At 44.0% G+C, this 16,759-nt stretch overlaps 1 protein-coding gene across 8 annotated transcripts in view; it reads left to right on the top strand.

Moving 5' to 3' along the window:
* Window positions 1–12,796: 12,796 nt before the first annotated feature.
* The window catches only part of NTNG1 (netrin G1), a 158,178-nt gene continuing 154,215 nt past the window's right edge, over window positions 12,797–16,759 (top strand). For 6 of the 8 annotated variants that reach the window (XM_071564587.1, XM_071564584.1, XM_071564583.1 and 3 more), the window contains exon 1: window positions 12,797–13,358. The gene's annotated coding sequence lies outside the window, so the exon portion shown is untranslated. Of the gene's footprint in view, window positions 13,359–13,595; window positions 14,442–16,759 lie in introns of those variants that run through there. The other 2 variants (XM_071564581.1, XM_071564588.1) reach the window with 1 other exon arrangement.

Genomic DNA, 16,759 nt, shown 5'->3' with positions numbered 1-16,759 from the left:
AAGACTGTGGATGAAAAACCACAGAACAGCAATTGTTTGGGCGGCTAGATATTCATTTCTTCATTTTGGGGAGGGGAGAGGACTTAACACCCACAGCCCATGAGACTTCTACTGCAGTCATGCACATGCTTCCTCCCTGCAGTTCCAGCTGCGCATTGTTTGTTATTCTTTATGAGACTAATCATTCTTTCTATGATGGCCCAGTGACAAAATTACTCTAAAGGTATTTCTCCATATTTTTTCCACTAGTCAGCATCAATAAACTGTGAAATGGATTAAAAAGCAATATTTCTAATTGTTTTCTTTTAAAATAAATGCCATGTTGTTCATGTTAAGAAATCCTTATCTTTTGAATTCTCAGACTGCTCAGCTGAGCAAAATGGGGTCTTAAAACTTTAAAAAACCAACCAAACAACAACCACAAACAGAAAAAAAAAAACAAAAACAAAAACAAACAAAACCCCCTAGTTCAGATCCCTACCTTAAATAGAATTTTTTAAACAAGAATCTGAATGGAGTAAGCAGCTGTTTTAGGGCAACTGGACCAAGTTTCTCAGAAGTAAATGAATGTTCAGACAGCAACTTATGACATGACTAAATATTTCAATTTCCAATTGTAAAAGACTTTGTATTATCTGCCTGATAACTTACATGTTTATTTACGCAAGAATGCAATTACAAAGACAAAAGAACCCTTAAGAACTAATAAGACATTATTCCCCTAAGCAAAGTTACTTACAAGCTTTAACAGCTGCAGTTCTAAGTTGTACTGCCTTGACTCTCCCAGGAGTATTTAGCACACCCTTCCTGCTGGCTTCCCTGCCCCAGTTTGCCTGCTGCTGATGCCCATTATGGAAGGGTCCAGCAGGGTTATTGAAGACTCCAATCAGGGCAGCACATTTATATTTCCTGTAAAAATATCACTTAGATCCATGCCAATAAATAACTACAAATATAAATAATATATCATGATTCTCTATAAAAACACATTTTTTAAAAGTTTCAATGTGTTGAGCACACAATGTTTCTCCTGGATATAATCCATGATTTCAGCAATCAGGTGAGGAATATGAAAAATGAGAACAAGTATTTTAGTTTATAACCTTGCATAAGTGACTTGACTATACTCTTTGTGCTCTACTGCTTCAACCTCTGACTGCACGTTCCCCATATAATTTTAATTACCTTCTGTTTAGGAAAAAATAGGGAGGCACTGCAAACTGGAAAGTCAGAAGGATATACATAGCCAGTATTCCAGTTACAGCTTTAGCTGATGTTGACTCTGATCTGCATGAAATGCTGGGCAGGACTGGAAACCGATGGCCAGATTCCTTAGTGGGGCAGATGCTAATCTCAAAACTTGCTTTCCCAGCTCTCAGTCCTCAAGAACCCAGCCCCAGATCTGCAAACAAAGCTTCTGAAATCAAAGAGCAAAAGAGGGTAGATGGTCCAAAGGACGCAAGACAGGCATCTTTGAAAGACTCAAATCTGAACTCTGAACCGGCTGAAAGCAGTTTTAGCTTTAGCATGAACTACAATATGGATGCTGGATGCATCCTCTTGGCATTTAACTTCTGAGTTCGAAAACTTTTCTTTCTAATCCCTTTTATGTGTTTGTGCATAAGTCTGAAAAAATTAATTCTGTAAAAATAGTTTATTTCAGAGATACTTTGTACCTTCTCTTTTATCAGTAGACCATCTTCATTGCCCAGCTTTCTGCTTTTAACAAACCCCTGGTTCAGCTTGATCCAGTTTTGCTTTTCTGGAATTACTTGTCTATTGTTCAGAGTCTTTTTTAAGATCTATTTTATAAGAGAAACCTCCAGGTTCACATCTTTTTCTCTCTGTACATGCCTTTTTGGCATAGTACAGTGAGTTCCCATGCCCTCAAGTCCTGAAATCAGTCCTTGGACCCCTCAAAATGTTCAGACTCAGAGGAGGGCATGTGTGATGTTTAATATAATGCCTTTTCAGATCATGTGTAAAGGAAATGAGGAAAAGGGGATTAGGAAAAGAACTGCTTACTTTCAGGAACCTTATTCTTAAAAGCCCTAGAGAAACAGAGCTTTAAAAACAAGCAAAATCTCCCGAGATGCTCTGCCCTGCGGTCTGAGCTCACAAGCCTGACAGGGGTCCATCTTTTAGATGGGTCTGATCTCCCTCTGCCTTCTCTCTTCTTCATCTCTTACTCATGCCCATTGCCAGACACTTGCATTCGTTGCTCTATGGCCTTCTCCACTTTTCTTGCCCAGAAAGACAACCCTGTCCCAATGGAAGAGGCACTGCTGAGAGCCCCAGACAGTTCTCCCTCCCTCTCTAACCACAGACACCGTGGACCCAGCAGAAGCCCCACCAGCTCTCCTCAGACTGCTTTCAACACACAGAACACACCACCACTAAGAGAAATGATGCATCCATATGATAATAATTTCACCTGGGAGAAGCATTTTCCCTCCTGCTCTTTTTTTAAACCCCTTTCAGGTGGAAACCTTACCAATGCATGGAAAACAGAGCTCCCCAAGGTGTCTGAGCAGCTGCAGCAGCCTGGGTAATCAGTGTTCAGGATGAAGTGCCAGGGCCCTACTCAGGTAACCTACCACACTTTTAATGCCATAGAATACAATCATAATGATGTATATGTGAATAAATTTGTAAGTATTACTGATCAAACTTCAGATCAATAGATGTTTTACATACCAGAGTAAACATAAACTTCAGAGCCAGCTTAAGCTTTTAATCATTTGATTCATTTGTTGACTCATTCGTCTTTCTATAATCTGATCTATTGGTCTGGTTCTCCAACATAAAAACCATTACTGCAGCAAATGTCGCCATTTTAATTTGTAACCGGTGTTCCAGACACCTCGCATAAAATATTATTTTAATCCCTTAAAAGGAGAAGAGGAATTTTTCCATAATTAATTGGACAGTCTTGCACATTAAATATAGCAATAAATGTTGTGCAATGCAGGTGAAATTTAAAATATAAATAAATAGTGTTGGCTACAGGAATGTGAATATCCTGATATTTATGTTTAGTCAGTACACAAGTCTGCTAAAGAAAGCTAACAACTAGCATCATCCTGGCCCTGACGTGTCCCTCCACTACTGCGAGGCTGAAGGAGTTATACATCTGTGTGAAAAAGAGAACTAGGAAATAAAGCCAACACCTCTTTCAAATGTGGCTTAAGAGCCGTAGTGGAGCCCAACTCTAAGCCATAAGGCTCCCAACTGCATTCTCGCTGACTCAGGTCTCTTACATGCAATGAATCCTTGTCTATCTAATCCCCTCAGACCAGGGAGCCCTGATAACTTGCTCAGACCAAGCACCTACTTTTCTGTGTTTGAACCATCATGGTGAAATTCCTACTCTGTTACACAAGAGCTGGACTTTTTTTTTTTTTTTTTTTTGGCAAAAAGGCCAGCTGTATGCCAGAAAGACTTAGACATCTTTAAAAAACCTAAAGCATTCACATCATGTTAAACATTGTAAGGACACAGTGTCACGACCTGAATTCACTTTACTACTTCAAATATTCAGAGTGGATAAAAAAACAAAAATAATTCCAGATACAGTAAAAGGAGTTCTGCTAACTCTAGTGACTATGAGAAACCTTCCTCACAAGCTTAGGCTTGTTTTTTTTACAGCTGATGCACACGCAATGATTACTCGTACATTCATCACACTCCAAACTTTCTGAGGTTAACATAGAGGCTTCTGGATTAACAGGTGAGGGCTTGCCCAATGGCTGGGCTTTACACTAATCTTCATCACTTCTAAAAAGCTAATCAGCAGTGTATGGCCACAGTGTCAGTGGGAGGCACTCCACTTGGAATGCTCCTGGAGACCCCAGACACATTTCTCCACCTCCCTTCAGCCTTGGGGACCTCCTTGGGTATGCACAACCCTGCTGCAAAACAGGTGGGTGGCCAGAGGCTGCAGCAGGCAGCGTGGATGGGAAGAACTCAGTAAGGCTGAATGAGCACACACCTGCATTTATCAGCTGAGTCAAGGATATGTAGTTTTTAGCAGTAAAATACTCCTATGATTAAAATAATTATTTTCCCTGTAAAAAGGATTAAGACTGCAAATTAATACTTTTGACTGCTATTTGAATATACATGGAGAGACCTTTCTCTAGTACAACATCACAGGGAAGATCTTCACTTACAAGGTATTCAGTTACTCATCTGACAGGACCAATTCATCTGTTTTTCGCTGCCATGACTAGTGCTTCAAGTTAAGAATGATGTTTAGCTTTGTTTTACAAGTAAATAGCTGAACTATTGTTAGCATGAGCTTGTACCATAACAGCTTCCTCTGGAAAGTCAAGGTATTATTTTCAGGGTAAAAACCATAAGGCTCTTAAAGTAGTTTTAAAATGTGCACATGGGCTTAGAACATCTAAAATCATACTAAATAAGACAGTACTTTGAAAGAATTTTTATAAGTTTACAACTAGATTTTCAGACATGAAGAAAAAATAAAATTATCAATGAAAGCTCTTTCCAATACCCTGCTATACTGAATATAAATATATCAGACACACAAATAATTATTTCCTATTTAAAATAAGCTGAGGGAAACTTCAGAAATAAAAGAACTAATCTCATCTACCAATTTGTGTAGAAAAGCATGCCTTCTTTTTGTTCTGAACTGCAAAAATATCTGTGTTATTGTTTACATATTTTTGATACAAACCACAATTCAATCTACTAAAAATCTGTTTTGATATGTAGACCCTATGCTGTAACCTAATAAAGCAATTGAACTGACCATACTCTTAGCAAGAGATTCAACTTTTCAATAAATGAAATGCCTTTCCTAAAATCCATTACAAGGAAGCTGTTAATTTGTAGCTGCAGAATTCTGCTGACAATTGCAAAATGCTTTTGCAGCAACACAACAACACAACAATTTTCATAGAAAATCCAGTCAAACACCTAATGTTTCCATCACTGCAAATTTGAAAACACAATTGGTGATCTATCTAGTTACCTAAAACAGTTGAATAGTGCTGCCCTTCACTGGTTCATAAAGGTATACCACAAATCAAAACTAATGGCTATGTGACAAAAGCGTGGCTCAGTCACTGAGTTTTTCCTACTTCTCCTTCCAGGACTTCTACACTCCTACCAGTGAACACCCAGAACTGCCTCTTCACTATCCAAGCTTTCATGTAGCAAATGCTTGACACTTATTTATCCCTTTCATTGGGAGGGATAAGATAGTTGCAAATACTATCCCTGCCCTTTGTTCTTGTGTTTTTTATCCGGTGGCAGAGCACTACTGTAATGCCCTCCTCGATGTTAAATTATGCTTTTCCTCCATGAAAAAAATCCATCAACAACAGAACAATGAAAATTAGTCCTGGAATGTTTCAATTCAATATTAAAATATTGGACCAATTTAAATGGTACTATGTTCATATTTGTATAGGAACACGTGGGATTGGGCAAATAACCAGTAGTTCTCAATGCATGCATTTTGCCCTGCTGAGGGAACGGAATTTAGCTGGTTCGTTAACACAGTAAATATATTAGTCATTGTGTCCAAATATTCGGTTCTGTTTGGGAACTGAACTCAGATTATCCAGTTGTTTCATCTAGTTATCATACACATATTATGAGACCTATATGTCTTTTAAAAAGCTGTTTCTAAAAGGAAATACATTTAGGATTTAGCTAGAAGGTATCTGAAGACAGACAATGAAATACTGTTAATTATTTTATGTAATATATGCAGCAAGACCAACTACCTTAGATGCAGAACTCAGATGAAACTACCTTAGATGCAGAACTCAGATGAGAGCAGTGTTAGGTTCTGTACACAAATATAAGCCATAGTCCCTGACTCCAAGTCCTCATAAGTCTATCTGCTAAAAACAAACCAAGTACATGGAATATTTTCAAATGTATCTTTTGAGATAGAACCTGCTTTTCAAAAACAGGTTCAATATTTTTTGACAAATAATCTATTTCTATTTATAATATATTGTGTTTACTATTATATTTGAATAACGGCTGAAGCTTGCATTGGTGCTGGCCATTTCTATAGAATATTTTGCTCTTAAAAGCCTTTTTGGAAGTGCAAAAAACCCTTTCTGTGCACATTTTGGATCAATTGTATTGACAGCTGTACCCTATGGTTACCCATGCAGGAAAGTAGACTCCCCCAGAACTCAGTTCAGTTACAGCATCGTGAGCCTCAATGAAACTCTACGTGCCTGTGTGTTTCCAGCAGAAACAGTGCCTAGGCAGAATATGAACTGAGCAGAGAGAAATTCAGAAAATAGGAAATGTTGAAAACTTTCCTCCAAAGTCCCTTGGACAGTACCATTCAGGGAGTTTGTCACTGTAAAGACGACTGAGTCATCCCAGCCCAGTTACTCAGAACACATCCTTATTAGAGCATGCTATTTTAATTTGATTAATAAGTATTGGCTCATGAACAACACCTAGACTTTTATTACCTTTGTCTCCTACAGAATGCATAATGATAGCCTGAAAACACTTCAGATAGATCTCTTCCATCACCTCTCTTATTTCATGGTGGAATATTAAGATTTACTTTTTCTGAAAGGTTTGATCAATTTCTGACAACCCTCATGTCATCCCCACGACTAATCACCATCAATGAACTGAATAGTTAAGCCATGAACACAGACAAGAGTTAACAGTTGGTTTGAATAGTATAAATAAAAGCTGAACAGACATATATAAATGAGAGGACTTTACAAAACAGACTAATAGAACATTTCATGCTTTCTTAAGCCTATGGGGTTATCATATCCCTACTTCTCCCAAAAAGTCAGCTCAGCCTCCTCTGAAAAGACAGCTGTTTCCTGTGCAGTTTAGCAAATCACATTTACATGTGGCTTCACTGAAGATGAGACACTACATTCCATCTTGTACCAGAAATCAGTGTTAAAATATGATCCAATGTGTTAAGCAGGGGTCATGAGAACAGCAACAGCTTCCAGCCCAGCAGCTGCTGCCAGCTATGCCCACCCCATAAGGAAACACAGTCACACCACAACTGGGAACAGCCACACTGCTGGCCACCAGATAGGACAGCCATTAACAGCAATACAACCCCAAGGCTTTTCCAGGAGGTTTCTCAGTTGCTGGTTTCTAGGAAATTATGAAACCTGAAAACATGGGGCTTTGAAGGGAGGAATCAATATGTGAAAGAAGGGTGCACCTATATCTGCTACCCCACACTACTCCAGGGTCTTGTTCTGGACCATGTTCTGTCCAACTCCTGAAGTGACTTTGACCCCCAGTAGGTCATTTCCTTCTTTCCTCTGTAGAGATGAGGACTGATACTCTCATAACTGACATTCCCTTCCCTGCATTGGTTGGATTTTCCACATTTCTCTATATATTTTGCTTAGGATACAGCTGCAAAGACTTTTATATTGCTGTTTCTCTTTTACTAATAATTATTAACTATTTTTCTTTTTTAAAAAATAAATGTGTGAAGTGGTTTTTATTTCAAAAAGAAAACATTTAATTTAATGACATATCTGTTCACAAAACAAAACACCAGTGACTGAAAATAGAATGTATGCCACCACTTTATGAAAGTCATTTACAGCACAGAAAGACCACTTTGGCAGACACATTGATGTCTATACAAGATTAGATTTTGCATTTATTATGGGCATGTGGCATATTATTAATTATTAACACCAAAAATAAATGTTTATGTTTGCAGAAAAACAAACTGCTAAATTCTGAAAAAATATTGTTGAGGATTTACACTTTGTGTCATGTGTGTTATGTAAATGGGAACAGCAGAGATTCAGTATTTATTATTAGAACAAAACATTTTTAATGTTTGCAAGTGGAAATCCAGGTTATAATTTACGTACATCTCCGAATCAATGAGTCCAATACTTAACAACAAGACTTTGTATAAAAAATAACTGATTTTGGCTTCTCAATGGAAGTACACCTTGTGGAAGTCCTTTCCTGCATTCCCTGGGGAACTGCATGGGAATTACAAAAATAGTGCTTCCAGGAGACTTGAAATGGCTCATTTTTTATCCTGGACCTGAGGAAGCATTAACGGGGTCCCACACCCTGTCAGCAGGAAACAGTCACAGCCAAATGAAAACCCTGCTGATGAGGTAGTTGTCCTCCCAGATTTCATACATACCCTATTTCAAGATTTCAGACCATGATGTCCCTGTCAGAGAAGCTCTCAGTCCTGAAATATGATTGGGAAAGATCTTCTTACACTCTAAGGAGAAAAAGTCATTATCAAGCTGTATGGAAATGGAGGCAGGAGTCAGACTCGCCTTTCTCTTTATGTAGTGTGCATCACTGTAACATCATACTCCCAGCTGGCTGTCCAGATTACCTTACTCAGGGGTGTACCTCCACTGGTCTTTTCCATTAAAACTTCCTATTGCTGCTAGCTGGGTCTGCTCAGCACAGAGTGCTATGATGGAAGCCCTGGTCTGGACAAGGCACTTGTAGCTGCCAGCAATTTTCTATTCTGTCATCCATCCTGCTCAGAGAAAACCTCTTGCCAGCTGTACTGTGACTGAGATTTCAGAGCAAGGGGTGACACTTTTTTCAGTAGCCTCCCTTTCCCATGCCCTTGAGCTGTGTTGAAGCTCAAGCAGTGTCAAAATACTGCTCAAGGATGTCTGTGTTTTCACTGCTTCACTGAACAGAGTCAAGGTTTGTCCCTCTGCTTGCACGAAACATAGAATCACAGAACAGCCTAGGTTGGAAGGGACCTTAAAGATCATGTAGTTCCAATCACTCTGCAATGGGCAGGAATACCTTCCACTAAACCAGGCTGGTACAAAGCCACATCCAAGCCTGCTGTGAACACTTCCAGGAATGGGGCATCCACCATTTTGATCAACCTGTACCAGTGCCTTACCATCCTCACGATAAAGGATTTCTTCCTAATACCTAATTTAAACTTATTTCAGTTTAAAGCCATTCCCCTTTGTCCTATTACTAAATGCCCTGACAAAAAGTCAGTCTCCCACTCTCTTACTGGCTTCCATTAGGTACTGGAAGGTATCTCCAGAGCCTTCTCTTCTCCAGGTTGAACTCCAATTCTAATGCAGAAACCTTTGGATTTTGTCATTTATCTCAATACAGTTTTCCAATCATTCTTCTGTAAATGACACACTGGAGGCACTAAAGGTGCAAGCCTAGACCAAAATTCAAATTCCAGCCAACCAATTGACTTTACAGAAAGTTAAACTACTGTGGGCAATGCAGTAATAAAGTGGACAGACAAGCTCTGCCTCCAGGAGAATTTGCTGTTTCTTGGCATTTCTACCCCTGACTCAGCTCAGCAGGGGAAGGCAGGGGCAAATTAGCACTACTCTGCTCTAGTATCCTATACCTTTTGCCTGCTGCTTCACAAAGCCTCCTTCAGCTGACAGCAAAAGAAGTCAGAAATATGTGTGCAGTGTGATGGAGGAGCAGAGCAGCACACATAGCAGACAGCAGCTCCACAGTGCAGAGATGCACAGGAGCATCGATCCACCCTCTGCACAGCAGGACCTTCCCAGCCACCACTCAGCCCCTACCAGCTGCATTCACTGTCTCCTGTCCTCTGCCCTGACAGGGCACCAGCCCCACATGGCTAGTCTCTCATTTCAGAGATCAGGCCTCAGCCTGATCACATCACATCTGCCTGTTTCACTGTGGGCCTCAGACACCACTATGCTGAAACACTGGACTTCAGGCAAGGAAGATCCCAGTGTCTTTGGATTAATTTTCTAAGGACACCTACTACTTCAGGCAAAGGCAGGTACTCTTCTACTGCCCAGCACAGCAGTCCTCTGCTGTGGGAAAATGCATTAATAAAGTAATTCTGCTGTATCATTAGAGGTCAGCTTGGACTGGAGCAGATAATAAAAGATTCATAGTGGTACATGAGGGGATGGACTAAATAGCCAGGCCACAGCTTGAAATCATGCAAAGCTTGTTTAGATTTAGGGCTTGGTTAAAAACTTGCAGTTCAGATGCTGTTTCCAAGAAAAGTTTGCAATCAACGATATCACTTCTGTACTAGCACTTTATCTTGCTTCCAGTATAAATTATGCCTTGTAGCAAGGAGTGTCCTAATAGGCATAGGTGCTCCTATGCTCAGGCCAGTCATCAAAAATTAATCCTTTTGCCTGATTCTGTTAGGGGTCAATGCCAGCTATTACTAAGAAGGCATAAGAAATACTGCTGGAGGAACTTTAAGGATAACACTTTCCCAGTGTTGTGACTTTCCATCCTTTGGTATTTAACGACTGGCTAAATCCTCATCTTAGTCAATTTCCAATCCTGTAAGGCAGGCAGTGGGACCTGCAGTGGTCTGCATGTTTTTATATATTCCTTTCAAACTTTAGTTAATCTTATCTTCCATCTAGGTATCAAAACTGCTTTAGGAATCCTGCTAAAGTCCAGCCTCAAGGTGTTGTGACAGCAAGTTACCCAGTCCATTTACATGTGAACAATCATTACTCACTACTAAAGGAGTTGTCAGAAATTCAATACAGGCATTGGTACAATATTTTCAGTTTCGTTATAAAAGCATCATCCTTTCCTCATTTAACTCCAGCTTAGGACTCTAACAAGAACAAAAACAATATAGGCAAGTTTCTAGCCACTGAATTCCATCTGCTTTTCCATCCTTTCAACAGCCTTTGACAAAGAATTTAAATCAGATCCCTTTTTTACTGATGAGCTTAAAATTTGAGTGAGATTTGGCCACATTCTGGTACTGGATCTGATTTTTGGCCATCATTTTTACCAGCAAGACATATCTAACCTCAAACTTTGTGACACTTCACTCAAACCAGCTGCTCTAGCTTTGATACAGAAGAGGCTAATTATCATTAGCATGAAGGACTTAATGATGTTTGACGTCAGATGACATAGTTTTGCCTTTAATCTTTGTGGCCAGCCAGTCCCACCAGCCAAGTAATGGTATCAGCAGAGAGGCCAAAGACTCTGTGTGGAGGAAAGAGAACATCCAGCAGTCCCATAGGTGAGGTTTAGGGCACATGCACTGAGCAGCACAAGGTGCAGGGTAGGTGCATATGGCACACTCAGCTCTGCACTCTGCCAAGTACACCACTGCCACTGGCACTAGTGGACATGAAGAGCTACATTCTCCACATGTGGAAAGGAAGCATCCTCTCCCAGCGCAAGTCTAAAGCAAGAGGCACTCCTTGAGCACTCCCAAACTATTCACCTTGCTGCACCCTCAAACAACCCATCTGGCCACAGCCAGACAAAGCCACCACATGTGGAGCATGTCTGAGGCAGAGAAACCCCACAGCTGTCATGGGCAGCAGAGCTGGTCTATCAGCACGTGCCACTGCAGGGACTTGGCTCAGTGTGAACGGTCTTTTGCACTTTGCTGTACAGCCCTCCATCTGTCTTGTAATTAGGGAAACAACCTTCTTCCAATGGCAGTGAAATTCTGCCCCTGTTCTTTACAAAAGGCCCTATGGAGTCTCGATGCCTGACACATTTGTAGTTCAAGTGAAATGAAAAAAATTACTGACTTCCATCTTCTTTTGTACCACCTCAAGGACTAGGAGGCTGCAAACAAAACAAGATCTACTTGGGGACTGAAAAATCCCTGATCTGAATTTTCCCATCCCTTTGATCATTCCTGGCTTTCCCACACAAAGAATTTTTCCATGTATGTAGTACCTGCAATAACACAGCCACGGAGATTCCAATGAATGAAAAGGGCAAAACAACACCACTTCCCACACAAGGAAACAAAAGCTAAGGAACAAGGAGGTGTCTTTTTTAGTTTGACGATTTAGCTGGTATACGGGAAAGAAATAAAACATCCTTCCTAATGGCTTCTGCCAGTTATTTGCACAACGTGCCAAACTCCACGGATCAGATGGAGAACAAATTTCTTACTCTACCAAAAATCCCCTGCCTCATTTCAGCTGGTTATCTACTGGCACTGCAAAACGTCTATTTTAACAAAATACGATGGCACTGTTGCCTACATAAACACATTTAACACCTCTTAACATGCAAAACACGCAAACAAACGATAAACACAGCTCCTGAGCGTTCACAATGCAGCCAGTGTCCCTCTACCCAGCACTCCTGGGCACCTGCAGACGGTCAAATTCGGTAACCAGGTAGTTGTCAGGAATAAGCATAATTCCTACACGGGATTCACTAGTCATTATTAGTTTTAGATACTATTCTGTAGTTTGGAGAAATAGGAAAGGGAGAAGCGTGTGCGTCTCTCGTTTAAGCGACAGAAGTAAAGAACGTGCAGAAGGGAACCGGGCAGCACAGCAGAACGCGGGGCCGGAGTTTTCGCGTCTTTCAGGAGCCCGGAAGGGCTGGTACGGGGCGGTCACAGCAGCACCAGAACAGCCCATGTCGCGCTCTCTCCCTGTTTCGGGGGCACTTCGGTGCTGTGGGCACAGAAGGAACCGGCGCTTCTCCGGCGCGCCCAGCATTGCAGAGGGACCCCCCGGCGGCGCGGGCGGGACGCTGCCCAGTTCCCGCGGCCGAGCGCGGGTGCGGTGCGGTCAGCCCGCCGGGCTTGGGGCTCGGACGGTAACAGCAGTGAGAGCATCCCCGCCTGTGCGTTACCAGGCTGAGGCCGGTATAAAATTAAGGAAAATAGAGGCTCGTCCAGCGCGAAGGCAGCAGCCGCAGCCCTGCCGGTTCCTGGGCGGCTTCCGCTCGTTCCGGGGCGGCGGGTCCCGTCCCGGTGTCCCCCCCGCTGCGGGGCAGGCGGCGCCGGCGGTCCACCCGCGGGGGCGGCGGGGCGGGGAGCGCGGCGGCGGGGGGGCGGGCGCGGCGGCAGCGCTAGGGCCGCGCGTAGCGCGGGCCCGGAGGTGGGGTAGCTGCCGCCGCCCCGCTTGCCGGCAGTCGTGGGGAGGTCGCTCCGAAGTGAGGAGGCGCTGCCGCCGCCACCCCCCGAAGTTTGGTCGCGTCGCCGGAGACCTCCGCCCCGCAACCCCGGCCAGGGGCACGCTCCGCGCGCCCTGCCCCTCATGCTGCGGCCGTCGGCGCCCCGAGCGGGGCCGCCCCCGCCCTGAGAGGCGGAGGCGGGCGGGGAGCTCCGGCGGGCAGCGCCCGCCCGCCGCCCCGCCGTGCGCCGGAGGAGTGCGGCCGCCCGACCGCCCGCGCCCCGCCGAACTTCGACGCCGACAAGTGCCCGGGGCCAGCGGCGGCCCTGCCGCGACCCGCTGGCAACTTTCCCCGGGAGGAGCACCGCGCCCCGCCCGCCCCGCTGCCCCTCATGCCGCCGCCGAGGGAGCCCCAGCGCGTCCCGGCGCCGCGGCGGCTCCGCGCCGCCCCGCGGTGAGGCTTGGGCAGCCCGAGCCCGCAGGGTGAGTACCGCTCTCCCACCGCCCCGGAGCGGGATGGGGCACAGGGGCAGCGCAGCGCGAAGGGTCCGGTGTGTGTGCCTGGGGCTCTGCGGGGGCCCCCGCCGGGATCGGGCCGCCGGCTGAGGGCGGATCGGCGCGGGGCGCGCGCCCCCTGCCGCCCGCGCGGAGCGGAACGCGGCGGGGCTGGGGCCGGTGCGGGGCGGTACCTGCGCGGTGCCTCCTCCGCCGGAGCTCGGACCGGGCTGGGCTGCGCCGCGCCGGGCTTTGAAGGGGCGCGGGCCCTGAGGGAGGGGCGCATCCCACGCGCTGCACCCGCTTCGCAGCGCGGATTTACCCGCGCGGGGACCGAGGGAGAGCGACGGTCTCGGTGGGCAGAAGGCGGGGGCGGCGGCGCAGGGCATTGCCCCACTGGCAAGGAGCGGCGGGCAGGTCGCTGGTACCCAGGCTGGAAACAGTTTATCCCTCGCATCGGAAATTGCAGGCGGCTTTCCTAAACATTCACACGCACACAGAACCCCCAAAGAACTCCCTCATGGCGGTGAGCAGCGCAGATCGGCTGAACCCGATAAAACAGATGCTTTTGTACTCTCAAAGTTGGTGCGCTTGCGTTTTTGGCCTCTGCTGAATATACTTTTATTGTTCTGCAATCAACTTTTCAATATTCGCATCTGATGTGGTAGGAACCAGCCTTCTACAGAGATGTTATCGGAGACAGTGAGTGGAACAAGCTGTGGAGGTGCTTTTAAAGAGGGAATAAATCACTGTCTTGCCTAGGGACAATGCGGTTGAGGATGAGCAGCTGTGGCCTGGGAAACCCGTCAAAAGAAATAAAACCACAGCAGAACTTCCCCTGGCTTTTTTTTTTTTTGTTGTTTTGGTGTGAGGTTGTTTGTTTTGGGTTTTTTTTGGATTTCTATGTGGAAAAAAATAAACTTTGATTTCTGACATGTTTTTGGACCTTGAAAGAATGATCACCAGAGAGTTTCCAGCAGTTAGCGGCAATAGTCGGATGGAGCTGTGAACTTTGCCATCGACCCTCAGTCCTCTGACACTGATAAGAAGCGGCACCACCTTTCTAGCTACGTATGTAAAATATAGCAATAGTGCAGAACAAACTCAGTGACTGATAGGCATTCATTTTTGAGACTAAAAACTTTCAGTTAGAAAGTCACCAGCTTACACCCTAACTTGAGAGCTTGGCAGCCCTTATAACCTGGATACACTGTGCAAGGAGTGTGTATTACCTTATTGAGGGTGAAAAATAGTAATAATAATAATAAATAATAATAATAAAAATAATAATAATGATAAAACTGCTCCAAATGCTAACTTAAATTCCCTGAGGAAATACTTGCAGAATTAGATTGATGCTAGGTACAGGGATATTTAAGGCAATAAGTCGCAATTATAAAGATTCTTAAGGAAAAAAAAAACCTGCTACATACTATGGCTCTGAAATTTAAATAGTTGGTGTGCTTTTTACTCCATATGCTGACAGCTGATGATACCTGGCAAGTAATGGTAGTATGATGTGTCACTCAGCAAAAAATAATGCGGGAAATTTTATTGTATGCATGTGGGAAATTTTTTTGTATATTGCCACATCCCAGGTTTTTGGTAGCAGAATGCTGTATTTTATTTTCTTCAGCCAATAGGTATTGACATTTTAAATTTCTCCCAAGGCAAAGAAATCTTTTTCTGCTAAATAGTTAAATAAGCTGGATAAGAACAGAACATAAACTTTGTTTGGAACAGCATCTGAGTCCAAAGACACTAAAGTAATTGTTTTATTATGCTGCATTTCATACAAGTATTGACAGAAATAATCTGTACTACATTGTGAAATAGAGGTTCTCTTTTTCTTTGCATAGATGAATAATTTTGCATTTATAAAGGGGCGTAGATTTGAGTATGTACCAGTTTCTCGAGTTGCCTAGATGTAGCATGGTATAAAACACTTGAGGTTTATTAAATGTAAGTTGCATGAGGGTTAGCTCTGTTTTTTAACACGCATTCTTTCCTATGGTCTAAACTGCTTTAAATTATTAATAACGAGTGGTCACAAAGGAGATTTTTACTTGGGCTTGATTGGATACATTCATCTGCTGAAGCCATTAGAGATACAAATTGAAACATGTTTCCATTTGCAAAAATCTGTTCTGTAGCTGCTGGTTTGGGAGGTGACAGTCAGCCCTCCTTGCCTTTCTTCGCAATTTTAGCCAGTTCTCCTCAGGCTGCCGTGCACTGTAATAACTGGTTTTTGGCTCTCGTTCCTACTCGTGCGTGGCAGCAGGGTGCACTTGATCCAGTGCATGATCAGTGTGAGAGGTGATCTCTTACTATTTTATTACCTCCTCCATGTACCTCTGGTTTGCCAAGGAGGGAGGCCCAGAGCCCACTGCTATGGATTGCACAGTGACTTCCTGGCAGGGAGCTCGTGCAGGGCGTCCAGCTGATGTGGTTTGTGTGGAGGGAGTTATTTGGGGAAGGGGGTGGATTTTCACAGTGATGGAAGGAGGCAGAGGAGGAGTGTTTGCCAACAACTCCTGATGAGATCTGAAGTTCTTTCACTGACACTGATTCTGCCGGGATACATTGTATCCGTTCTGTGAAAGGGGGTATCTGCTCCATCTGCAGAATTAACATGTCGTGTGAGGTGTGACTTCCCCAAGTGGAAAGGGATGTATGTGCTCAGGGCATCCTCACAGCTGATTATAGTCTGGGGGTCAGCTGCATGCCGTGCTTCTCAAACGCTGTAACATACTTACTGTGGCCAGAACGCCCAGCACTTCGCAGACGGAGTAGCGCTTGGAGGGGAAGGCAGAGGCAGCAGATATGGCCTTCTGCACCAGAGCCTCCCAGGTGCCTCACAGTGTTTTCCACATTGCACATGGGAATGTTTAAGCCCCAAAACGTCCTGCAGTTCATACTGCTGTTGCCCTACAAAGGAGATCTTCGGGAGTGTTGTGCTCTGGAGGCTTTGCATACATTAGCTAAAGTCCTTCCAGCAGTTTGCCGCTCACTGGCTCTCAGATAGCAAGGAAGTTGATCCCTCTCTCTGTCACCTCCATGACCCTCCAACGACCAGGGGTGTGCAACTAGCAAAGCACCACAGGCTGGAGGAGATCAGGGCATTAGTTATTCTTGGTTTGTTTGATTACCTTTTTGGAAGGTCAAATGCATAGGCATTACTGGGGACAAAAAGCACCCATTGCTTTGTGTTGCCCACAGCTAGAGGTTTAGGTATGGCTGTAAACTTCAGAAATGTTATTATAAACATTTTTTACAGAATAATTCAAATAGATATGTCCTTAGCAATAGAGCACTGAAATGTAGAATGCATATTATGAGTGACTCTGCAGGAATAAATATAAGCAAGACAAATTGTATAGCTCCATCAG

Source organism: Pithys albifrons, chromosome 10, assembly GCF_047495875.1.
Source record: "Pithys albifrons albifrons isolate INPA30051 chromosome 10, PitAlb_v1, whole genome shotgun sequence".
Taxonomy (NCBI): Eukaryota; Metazoa; Chordata; class Aves; order Passeriformes; family Thamnophilidae; genus Pithys; species Pithys albifrons.
The sequence above is the reverse complement of the archived record's forward strand: the minus strand, read 5'-3'. Positions and strand labels throughout refer to the sequence as shown.